Below are 12557 nucleotides of genomic sequence, written 5' to 3'. Positions count from 1 at the left end.
TCTCCAATGCCCTCCAACATGCACCTATTGATCAAATTTTGGATTGTTGGTCCCCAACTAAGTTGGGTCCTAAGAGGTTAGTCACAATAGGCTTGGCAACCCAAATGGTTCTTTTCTTGACACCACTTTGAGCACCAACATATTTGGCAAACACATTGCCACCCTCATCCTTACGAAGAGAATAAACATCATCAATGGTGATAGAGTTGGATGAGGTACCAATAGTGCACAAGGAGGAGATGTGGCCCTTCTCACGGCATATGTAGCAAGTTCTTTTCTTCTCCTTCTTCTCACTAGATTTCTCCACAATGGGAGCATTGGCTTGTATCTTCTTGAGAAGTGGCATTTCTTCAACTTGAGGTTGAATATGAGTTTGAGCTTGAGGCCGCTTCCCTTTTTGCTTCTTCTTCAAAGGACAAGATCTAACATGATGCCCTTCAATTTTGCACTTGAAGCAAACAATCTTCGCCGGGTCTTTGACTTGTATTTGGCCCTTCTTAATCTTGTTGCTCTTGGACTTGTTCTTGTTGTTGGAGTTGAATCCAAGTCCACTCTTATCATTGGGGGATTGTTGCACACTCAACATCTTGTCAATTTTGCATTTCCCTTCATGACTCTTTACCAAGTCGTTCTTCAAAGAAGTGACTTGGGCCTTGAGCTCTTTGATTTCCTCTACATGGTTAGTAACAACACAAGTACTAGAGGAAGTAGAACCTTCATTGTTAGAGAAACAAGGCAAGGAAGATAATTCATCACAAGATTTAGCAATACTATGAGTGGATGAATTACAAGGACTAGCACATGGCAATATAGCATTCTGAGTAGTAGTGCTAGTATCCACATGAGGCTCACAAGGTGTTGCCTTAGATATGATAGCCTCATGAGCTAACTTTAGCCTATCATGAGAGGCTAGAAGATCCTCATGGGAGCTAGAAAGCTTTCCATGATTTTCTTCCAATTTCCCATAATTGCAAGTTAGCAAATCAAGTTGAGCCCTTAGCTCAACATTCTCCTTCAAGATAGATGCTTCACAAGAAGTAGAGTTAGTAGCACAAGCATCATCACAAGACATATCAAGAAGAGAGGGTAACATAGCATGCTCTTTTAAATATGAAGCTTGTAGTTGCTCATATGACTTGGTGAGGATAGAGTGTTCACTCTCCAAGGCCTTGTGGGCCTTGTCTAGATCATCTAGATCCTTAGCAAGTTTATCATGACCAACACCAACTTTGAACTTTTCATTTTTAAGCAATTTTAATTTAGCTTTAGCATGGTCTCTTTCTTTAGTGAGTTTAGCAAATATTTCATTTTGAGACACCTCAAGGGTTTGAAGTTGCTCCTCAAGAGAGGCTACGGTCTCTTGTTCTTCTTCAAGATCATTCTTTAATGATGCTACATCATCGGCATACTCTCGTTCAAGAGCACCCTTTTTATCAATGGTGTTCTCATGCATCCAAATAAGTTTTTGGCTCTCAATAGCGGTAGTCAAGATTTCAAAGAAGTGAGAGCTAGCAATTTTATCTTTGTAAAGAACCTTGAATACACTCTCACCTTTATCGCGTAGAGAGACAACCCAATCCTCTTCTTCATATTCATCCTCATTCTTATCACCACGAGACATATTAGGTTCCATGGTAGGAGGTACCGTGGAACCCTTGGCCATAAGGCATATATGAGGACCGTGAGATAAAGATGAGGAGTTACTTGAGGCTCCTTTCAAGATCTTCTCTTGACCAATAGAATCTTTGGTTTCCTCTACATTGTTAGACACACAACAACTAGAGGAAATAGAATCATTTTTATCATGGCCACAAGACAATGCAAGCATATCATCATTAGATTTTTTCAAGCAACTTACACATGATATGCAAGGACTATCAACACAAGCATGTAAATCATTTCTAGTGCTAGATGTGTTTAAGTCCAAAGATGAAGCATTGCAATGAGATAGAGATGAAGAATCATCAATAGTAAGCTCAATATCAATATTGCAATTTTCATCACCACTCACCATATCATTACCTTGTGTCTTACCACACTTTGGTGAAGTGGATGAAGATGAGAACTCATCACGGCCGGAAGTGGAAGCAAAACAATCATCCTCAATGATAGTGGACACATCATATTTATCTTGAAGCTTTGTCCATAATTCATGAGCGCTCCCAAAAGGCATGATTGAAGAAGTAACTACATTGCTCACAACAATGGAAAACACATGAGAAGCAAGAGCATCGAGACAAGAGTTTTTCTCCTCCTCAAGAGATAAATTTTGAGGATCCTTAGGAGAAGAAAAACCTATGTCAAGAAATCGCTCCATGTCCGGGGACATACGCCGCAAAATATTAAGCACATAAATTTTCCATAGATCATAATTTGTGCCATCAAATATAAACAAGTTATTGTGCGCTAATCCCCTAACCGACATCTTTACTCTCAAGGCGGTGAAGCCTAAGAATGAGAGACCTTGCTCTGATACCAATTGAAAGGACACAGATGTCGCCTAGAGGGGGGGGTGAATAGGCGATTTAAAACTTTTACGAGATGGGCTTAACAAATGCGGAATAAAACTAGCGTTTACTTTGTCAAGCCCAAAGCCTATATACTATTGTTCACCTATGTGCACCAACAACTTATTCTAAGCAATGGTTCACCTATGTGCACCAACAACTTATGCTAAGCAATACAAGCAAGTATGTGATAGCAAGATATATATAACTTCAAGCACGATGGCTATCACAAGGTAAAGTGCATAAGTAAAGAGCTCGGGTGTAGAGATAACCGAGGCACGCGGGAGACGATGATTTATCCCGGAGTTCACACTCTTGCGAGTGCTAATCTCCGGTGGAGAGGTGCGGTTGCTTAGTGCTCCCGAACGCCACAAGAGGCTCACCTTGAGGTGTGGTTGCTCGATGCACACCAACGCCACAAAGGCCTCACCCCAAGATGCGGTACTCACACCACACACCGAACGCCACGAAGGCGCCTCACCTAAATCTCCGGTGACCCTCACCACAAAGGCCTAGGTCACGGTTCCACTAAGGGATTTCCTTCGAGGCGGAAACCGGGCCTTACACAAAGATTGGGGCACACATCCACAACTTAATTGGAGGCTCCCAACAAATCGCCACAAAGGCGTAGAATCCGTCTAGGGTTCCAAGAACCCAAGAGTAACAACCTTCTTGCTTTCACCACCACGAATCACCGTGGAGAACTCAAACCGATGCACCAAATGCAATGGCAAGAACACCACAAAGATGCTCAAGTCCTTCTCTCTCAAATTCCAACAAAGCTACAAAAGCTATTGGGGGAATAGGAGAGGAAGAACAAAGAGGAGAACACAAAATTCTCCAAGATCTAGATCCCAAAGATTCACTCACAAAGAGATGATTTGGTTTGGTCAAAGTGTGGATCTAGATCTCCTCTCTCTTTTCCCTCAAAATGGGGCAAGAATCATGGAGGGATAGAGAGAAAGGGCAAGCTTCTCAAGAACAACAATGGAGGAGAGAGAGAGTAGAAGAAGCAGCAGCCCAAGGAGGAAGAAGGGGGTATTTATACCCCCCAAGAAAATCGAGCCGTTGGGCAAAACCAGGGCCGGATAATCCGGCCTAAGTAAGGGCCGGATAATCCGCCCCCCCGGATAATCCGGCCTCTGGAACAAAACCTGGTCAAAATCCGGGCAAATGTCCGGCCCCTATACTGAGCAGCAATTCCTGAGGTCCTTAGCTGATTTCGAGGGGGCCGGATATTTCCGAAATATCCGGCCTAAGCAAACTGCAGAAACACCAAAACTAAAACGGGCATAACTTTTGCATCCGGACTCCGATTTCGATGATCTTGGGCTCGTTGAAATCACAACCACGAGCTCTACAACAATATTCATAGAAACATCATAGTCCAGCAAAGGAGGATAGAAACAAATGATGAAAGGTTTGACCTATCTCAAAAAGACATACCGGTAAAACCTCCAATCTTGAAAATGCAACAAGTTGCCCATGGAAAAATCATTCTCAATGAACTAGAGCTTGTCATGAGAATAAGCACAAGCTCTAAATCATCACATGGATAAGATCCAAATAAAACCAAGTAAGATGATGAACCAAACTCGAAAACGCAACAAGTGATCTATGCGAAATCCGTTTTCGATGAACTAGAGCTTGTCATGAGAATAAGCACAGGCTCTAAAACATCACATGGATAAGGTCCAAATAACAACCAAGAAAGATGATGTAAGGATGCAAAGGTTTGAGCTCTCTCCGAACGATACGATCGAGTTACTCACTCGAGAGCCCTCTTGATAGTACGACAACTAAACTATAAACCGGTCTCCAACTACACTATGAGACCGGTGAGAAAGAAACCCTATCAAGAGCAAACCTTATACTTGCGCATTCCACTTGAGCTCGATGACGACGATCTTGACCTCAACAAGATGGAACGCCTTTCTTGCTTGTGCTTGCTTGACGAAGTCTTGTGGATTTCTCCCCCATAATCCACCATGGGAGAGCTTCTTCTTCGGCGCATCTTCACATATCCATGATCACCATATGGATGGCAAGACTCAAGCAAAGGATCTCTTCGAGATGGCTCATCTTGAACTTGCACTTCATTTCTCCATGGCAAGCTTCAAGCTTATGAACTCTTCGAGTTGGCTCATCTTGAACTTGCACTTCATTCTTCATTCTTCATCATATTGATGTCTTGAAGTAACTTGAGGGCTCACTTCATCTTCATCTTCAAGACATACTTGACACTTGATATCCTTCATCAATTTCTTCTTATTGCAACCTTGAAGCCAACAAATGGTTCAAGAATTGCCTATGGACAACTCCTACAAATATAACTCAATGCAAACATTAGTCCATAGGGATTGTCATTAATTACCAAAACCACACATGGGGGCTCCATGCACTTTCAGAGGGTTACATAATACTCTCCTCAATTAAACCACTAGTTTGTTCTTCCCAGGTCCTAATTCACGGGATCTCCGATCACAAAGGTTGGGTTACCACTACGGTGTAACATCAACGGGTCTCAAACCCATCTCCCTCGATGCACTTTCTATCACATTACGTGATAGTCCCTTTGTAAAGGGATCTACCAGGTTTTTGTCTGTTTGAATATATGTAACAGTTATTACTCCGGAGTTTCGCAATTTCCTGACAGACTTCAAACGTCTCTTGACGTGTCTTGATGACTTCGCGTTATCCTTAGAATTGTTCACTTTGACAATTACAGTTTGATTGTCACAATTCAAAAGGATTGCCGGAACAGGTTTTTCAACCACAGGCAAGTCCATCAAGAGCTCACGCAACCATTCTGATTCAACAGTGGTTGTGTCTAAAGCAGTAAGTTCTGCTTCCATAGTTGACCTCGTCAATATGGTTTGCTTGCAAGATCTCCATGATACTGCGCCACCTCCAAAGGTAAATACATACCCACTTGTGGCATACAGATCAGCTACATCTGAGATCCAATTCGAATCACTATATCCTTCAAGCATAGCTGGGTGCCCTGAATAGTGAATCCCATAACTCATTGTACCACATAGGTAGCGCATGACCCTATCAAGTGCATGCCAATGATCAGTACCCGGGTTTGACATGAACCTACTCAACTTGCTAACAGCAAAAGAGATGTCGGGTCTAGTCGCGCTCGCTAAGTACATGAGTGAGCCAACGATCTGAGAATATCTCAATTGATCTATGGCAATCCTCCGGTCCTTGCGTAGTGTCACACTGGGATCATAAGGTGTTGGAGAAGACTTGCTATCAATATAGCCGAACCGGCTCAAAATCTTCTCAACATAATGGGATTGCGTTAGAGTAATCCCACTCTCGTTCTTAATCAGCTTGATGTTCAGAATCACATCAGCTTCTCCTGCATCTTTCATATCAAAACTCTTTGACAAGAAAGACTTGACCTCGTATATTACTCTCATGTTTGTACCAAAGATCAGAATATCATCCACATACAAACATAGTATAACACCTTCGCCCCCACCATAGCGATAGTAAACACACTTGTCAGCCTCATTGACAACAAAGCCTACAGAAGTTAAAGTTCTGTCAAACTTCTCATGCCATTGGTTAGGTGCTTGTTTCAGGCCATATAAAGATTTCAGCAACTTGCACACCTTTCTTTCTTCACCTTTTACTACAAACCCATCAGGCTGATCCATATAGATTTCCTCTTCCAACTCTCCATTAAGGAAAGCTGTCTTTACGTCCATTTGATGAACGATAAGATCATAGGAGGCAGCCATGGATAGTAGTACTCGAATGGTGGTAAGTCTAGCGACAGGTGAATAGGTGTCGAAGTAATCTTCGCCTTCTCTCTGTGTGTAGCCTTTCGCTACAAGCCGCGCCTTGTACTTTTCAATAGTACCATCAGGTCTTAGCTTCTTCTTGAACACCCATTTGCAGCCCACAGGCTTGCATCCATGGGGTCGTTCTGATAGCTCCCAAGTTCCATTAGAAAGGATCGAGTCCATCTCGTTATGGACAGCTTCTTTCCAGTCATCTGCATCTGGAGATGCATATGCCTCTGCAATGGACGTGGGAGTATCATCCACAAGGTACACAATGAAATCATTACCAAAGGATTTTTCAATCCTTCGTCTCTTGCTCCGTTTAGGAGCTTCATTGTCATCCTTCTCAGTAACATTCTCATGTGATTGTTCAAAATACTCATTAGATGTACTGGACTCAGGAATTATCTCATGAGAAATTCTAGCAATGCTATGCATATCTTTCATAGGAAACATATTCTCAAAAAATGTTGCATCACGAGATTCCATAATAGTATCAACATGCATATCAGGTACCTCGGATTGAACTACTAAAAATCTATATCCTACACTCCGAGGAGCATAACCTAGAAAGATACAATCCACTGTCTTTGGTCCAAGTTTGCGCTTCTTAGTAATTGGAATATTGACTTTCGCCAAACATCCCCATGTGCGCAAATACGAAAGTGATGGTTTTCTCCCAGCCCACTCCTCGTAAGGGGTTTTATCTTTATTCTTGTTAGGAACTCTATTCAGGACATGACATGAAGTCAACAAAGCCTCCCCCCACCATGCCTTTGATAAACCAGCAGTGGCTAACATGGAATTCACCAAGTCAGTCAGCGTGCGGTTTTTCCTCTCGGCAACCCCGTTTGATTGGGGTGAATAGGGAGGCGTCCTCTCATGAATAATGCCATGTTCCTCACAGAATTCATCAAAGATTTTAGGAAAATATTCGCCACCATGATCCAACCTAAGACGCTTGATCTTTCTCTCTAGTTGATTTTCAACTTCAGCCTTATAAATTTTAAAGTAGTCTAAAGCTTCATCTTTAGTTCGCAACAAATAAACATAGCAAAATCTAGTCGCATCATCAATCAATGTCATGAAATATCTCTTTTCACCTTTTGTCAACACACCATTCATCTCGCATAGATCAGAATGTATGAGTTCTAGAGGTGCCAAGTTTCTCTCCTCGACCGCCTTGTGAGGCTTCCGAGGTTGCTTTGATTGCACACAACTATGGCACTTAGAACCTTTGGCAAACAGTTATAATGGTATTGTTGAAACTAGCTTGAACATGAATAACCCGGTGAAATTCGGAATTAAACTTAAACTGGATAGCCGAGACATTAAACCAAAATTAATGTGACATAAACGAGAATGCCAAACACTGGTATCATCACTAACATTGCCACATATATGGTTCACAGACTTATTACTGAAATTAGAAAGCGAAAAGCGGAACAAGCCTCCGCACTCATAGCCTTTACCAATAAATTGTCCAAACTTGGAAACAACTACTTTATTCGACTCTAAAACAACCTTAAACCCATCTCTGCATAGAAGGGAGCCGCTAACGAGATTCTTGTTCATAGTAGGGACATGCTGCACGTTCCTCAGCTGCACGATCTTCCCCGAAGTGAACTTCAGATCTACCGTGCCAACACCACGAACAGAAGCATGTGACCCATTCCCCATCAAGACGGAAGAATCCCGGGCGACCTGGTAAGAAGTGAACATGGATATGTCAGCACACACATGAACATTAGCACCTGTATCAATCCACCAACATGGAGATTGAAATACAGAAAAAACAGTAAAGAGATTACCGTACCCATCAGCATTGCTAGCGGTCACCGTGTTGACTTGCCTCGCCTTTTTCTTGCGGTCTGCCCTCTCTGGACAGTCCTTAGAAAAGTGGCCAGTCTCTCCACATGTAAAGCAGCTCAGATCTGCTTTGTTTATCATCTTCTTCTTCTTGCAGGTTGTAGTCTTCATAGGCTTATTGAAGGAGGGCTTGTTATTCCCTTTGTTCTTGCTGTAGGGTTTCTTCTGCACCATGTTGGCGCTAGACTGACCCTCTCCTTTCTCAGTATTATCCTTAGCCCGAGCTTTCTCCTCAACATCAAGAGATGCTATCAGATTTTCAACTGATATCTCATGTCTCTTATGTTTGAGAGTTGTGGCAAAGTTCCTCCATGAAGGGGGCAACTTAGCGATGATGCATCCAGCCACAAACTTGTCAGGTAAGGCACACTTAAGGAGTTCAAGCTCTTTCGCAATGCACTGTATCTCATGAGCTTGTTCGACTACAGAACGGTTGTTAACCATCCTGATGTCATGGAAGCTCTCCATGATGTACAAGCTTCATCGTCGCATCGGTTGCACCGAACTTAGCATTCAGTGCATCCCAGAGCTCTTTACCATCTGTTAAGTGCATGTACACATCACACGGACGATCAGCAAGAATACTTAGAACGCATCCGACGAAGAGAGTATTGTTTTCCTTGAACTTGTTCTGATCTTGGTCAGATATAGTTCCTTCAGGTAAACCATGAGCAACATCGAACACTTTCAGATGAGTAAGCCAGAGCATGGCCTTATACTGCCACCTCTTAAAGTGCACACCGGTAAACTTATCCGGCCTCAGTGCATCGGAAAAACCAGCCATTGTTAACTCAGTAAATTGCCTACAATTAGGTTTTTGGATTGTTGGATAATTAGGCACAATTTCCATGATTAATTCCAGAATATAAAACATGATGGCAGCAACTAGCAACATGTGAAACTCAAACATACTAGATGCATTAATCACCATGAGTAGCAGCAGCGGAAACGGTAAAGCATCCATCGCTAAACAGATCGAGATATGTCGCACGTACCGATCTGGTGGAGATGGCGGTGGAGGTGTAGCAGATGATGTCGCGGCAGTAACGTTGTTGATGACAACGTTGTTGACGACGGGGACGACGGGTCGAAGTAGACGGCGTTGAAGACGACGGTAGGCAGCACCACCCGACTTGGACGGAAGGCGACCCGTGATGAAGAGCTTGAGCAGTCGCGCAGAGCGCTTCCCAAAAACCTAATTTTCCCTCTCCCGTACAGGATCGCAAGGACGAGTGGTTCCGGAGACCTGCTCTCCCGTTCACCGATGCACGTCGGCGAGCGGGATGGAGTAGGCTACGATGGCGGCGCAAGCAGAGAGAGGTGGAAACCCTAACTCGTGTATTAGATATATTTCTGCGGTAGCCGGGCAGGAGATTATATAGGCTCGGGAAACCCTAGGCAACGTGGGCCACACCCACGTCGCACGAACGTTTCGAGTCGGTTACAGATAGCCCACGATCCGGGAGCGACCCGAACCGACTAACTGCGACGCGTCCGTCTAGGACTCTGTTCGTTTTCCTGAGCTGCAAAAAGTAAGGAAAGTCTCGGCTCAATCCACTCACCACGAGCGCGGCGCGCGTGACGTGTCGAGTCGAGTCGAGACGAGCGAGCGAGGAGGAGGAGGAGCGCGCGCGTGTAGCACTCCTATTCTCACTCACTTACTAGTGGTGGAACAACCCACCTTATAAGGTGGTCTAACTTCCTCCCAACTTTCCATGTGGGACTAAACTTCCCACCTCTTTCCACTCCCTAGTGAGCTGCCACCAACTTGGGCTCAAACTCACAAGGCTGCCACTATGTGGGCTTTGAGATTTATAGGAAAAACTGAAATCTAATTTGGGCCACTAAAAATGAGCCCAATATTTCAACAGACATGGTTTCACCCGGCAGCGACTGTTACCGAGCGTTTACTTCCTCCTTTAGAGGATCTTTATTAGCCTCGGTGTCGCCTCTCAAGCTTCGGCTCCCCCCAAGTGGTGATGTCCTCAGCGGGAGTAGAAGCGGTGGCGCCTAGAGGCTGCTTGATGCCGGCGATGAGCAAGGATTTGGTCGACATTGTGCCATTATCTTTAGGGTGTTCCATGTAAAAGTGCAGGACCTCTATGTAATTTTCATTTCCTATCAGGTCCGATTTGTAAATGTTTATGCACCGCCAAAGTAATAAAAGCTCAAGGTCCTTCGTGGCCTCTCTGTTAAAAAAAAAACACCTATCTAGAACGAAATACTCACTGAGAACGCATAATATCATGACATCGGCATGTATCTTCCTTTAAATGCAATCCTGGCTAGAACAACGATACTTTATCATAAATGGTTTCTCAGACTCGTTGATATTTTGAAACCTTCAGTTTGCTATATGTGGATGCAGTTATCCTATCCACTTCTTCGATAGCGACATGTGTTACTTTATGGGAATAGTCACCCGTTAACACTTTCTCCGAATGTAATAGCTATGGGTTCGCTAAATCTGTTTATTATTTAATAGTTTCTCAGCTGTGATTTAGGTGATGAACTCATTATCAGATGACCGATCTCCTACGGTCATTGTCAGGCCGTACCTACAGGATGCGCCATTGTGTTCAGGGTGCACCATTGATGTCTTGAGTTCGTATTATTAAAGAGGATTCAAGCATGTCTTTAGCTGTTAAGAGGTGCGAGCTAGTTTCAGAGCTTGAGAACTGAATGCCGTGGTTGGAGAGGCAAACGACAATCAGGAAACGTAAGGACTAAGAGCAATACTGCAGCAGTGTATCGCTCTCCCGTTGCCCCCTCCAGGCGACGGGGGGAGCGAAACCCTAGCCTCCCGCCGCCACCACCCCACCTCCTCTGCCCGCCCCCTCGTCGCCTCCCGAGGCCGCCGCCGGCTAAGCCGTGCGCCGCCAAGGACGGGGGCGGCGAGGATCTATGCCTCTCGGGCCCCCGCATGGCCGCCTCGGAGGGAAGCCACCATGCCGGTCCCGGAGGTCGCCGTCGTCCGCGCTGGCTCCGCGCGTGGCCCGCCGCCGCCCTGCACGCCGCCGTCCCTCGTCGCGTCTGCGTCGTCCACGCCGTGCCGTCCTCGCGCGCCGGCCCGGCGGCGGGATCCCCGGCCGGCCGACCTTCGCCGCTCGGCGGCTCGCCGTCCGGCCACGGCGCGGCCCCTGCAGCTTGGGGTGGCCGCGGTGTTCGCCTGGCACGGCGCTGCCTTGGGCACCGCTGGCGCTCGCGCGCGCGGCTCTGTTGGGCGGGCTCCTGCGGGCTCAGATGGGCTCCTGCGGGCTCAGATGGGCCCCTGCGGGCCCCGATGGGCGCTTCCCAGCTCCGTTTTCTGTTTGGCGGACGGCATCAAGGCACCCTGCTCGGCGGGGCACCTCTTCTACCAGGGCCTACGGTGGGCCTGACGACAGACGACAGCGTTGACACTCCAGGCGAAAGCCTCGCACCTTTGGTGCCGATGTTGGCGGTGCCCTTGGGTACCGTTTTCCCTGTTGAGGGCTTCATCGGGGAGCTTGGTCTCCTGCTGTCGCGAGTTCTTGCGTTCTCCGGGTGAAAACCTCTGCTCCTTGGAGCGGGCGGTGGCGACACACTGTGCCGTTACCTTCTTGAAGGCGCCGCTTTTGGAGTCCGTAGTCCTCGTGCTGTGGTAGATGGGTGGTAGTTGTGCTTGGTTGCCTTGTCGTCGAGGATGGTGGATGCCGGGGCGGCGGCCCCGGACGGTTGACGTGCGCCGAGGCGGCGGCCTCGGGTGGTCTTGCAGCGATGACTCCATGGGGTGTGGTCATGGTCTTGCAAGGCATGGGTGGCGTGTTCGTGCTGCGTGGGTAGCGAGCTCGTCGGCCCGGCCTACGCGACGGGGTGGTCGGTGTGGCTGGCAAGTCGGGGCGGCGGCCCCGGATCTTTTGGCGCGGCGTTCGTGGTCTGCGGGTGGTCGCCTTGGTAGCTTGGGCTACAGGTCGTCCACGCCGTGCGGCGTTGCGGCTCGCCTTCGAGCAGGGGACGTCGGAGCAGCGGCTCCGGGTTTGGTGGTGTGTGTTTGGTCGTCGGTGGTCTCGTTTCGTGTGGGCGTTGAGGCTCCGACTATTGTGCGGTTTTTTCGGCCGGTTTCCCTCATAAACTCGGCCACTCTGTATGGTTTTTGGGCCCGGTTTCCCTGATTAACTGAGCCAAATCTTCTTCTATTAATATATCGAGCAGCTCACCTGCCGAATTCTGAAAAAAAAAACAATCAGGAAACGTGATAATCCATTTCAACCTTGTAGGGCCTATTTGATCCGAGGGATTCTGATAATCGCAGGATTGCAATTGTATGCTTAATCCAATTCTGTTGGATTTATTTGATTTCATCACAGGAAATGAAGGATTCTGAAAATGATGTTTGAGTAGATATTAGATTTCCTATGGA

This window comes from Lolium perenne, chromosome 3, assembly GCF_019359855.2.
Source record: "Lolium perenne isolate Kyuss_39 chromosome 3, Kyuss_2.0, whole genome shotgun sequence".
In the NCBI taxonomy this organism is placed as follows: Eukaryota; Viridiplantae; Streptophyta; class Magnoliopsida; order Poales; family Poaceae; genus Lolium; species Lolium perenne.
Note: the sequence above shows the minus strand (reverse complement) of the source record.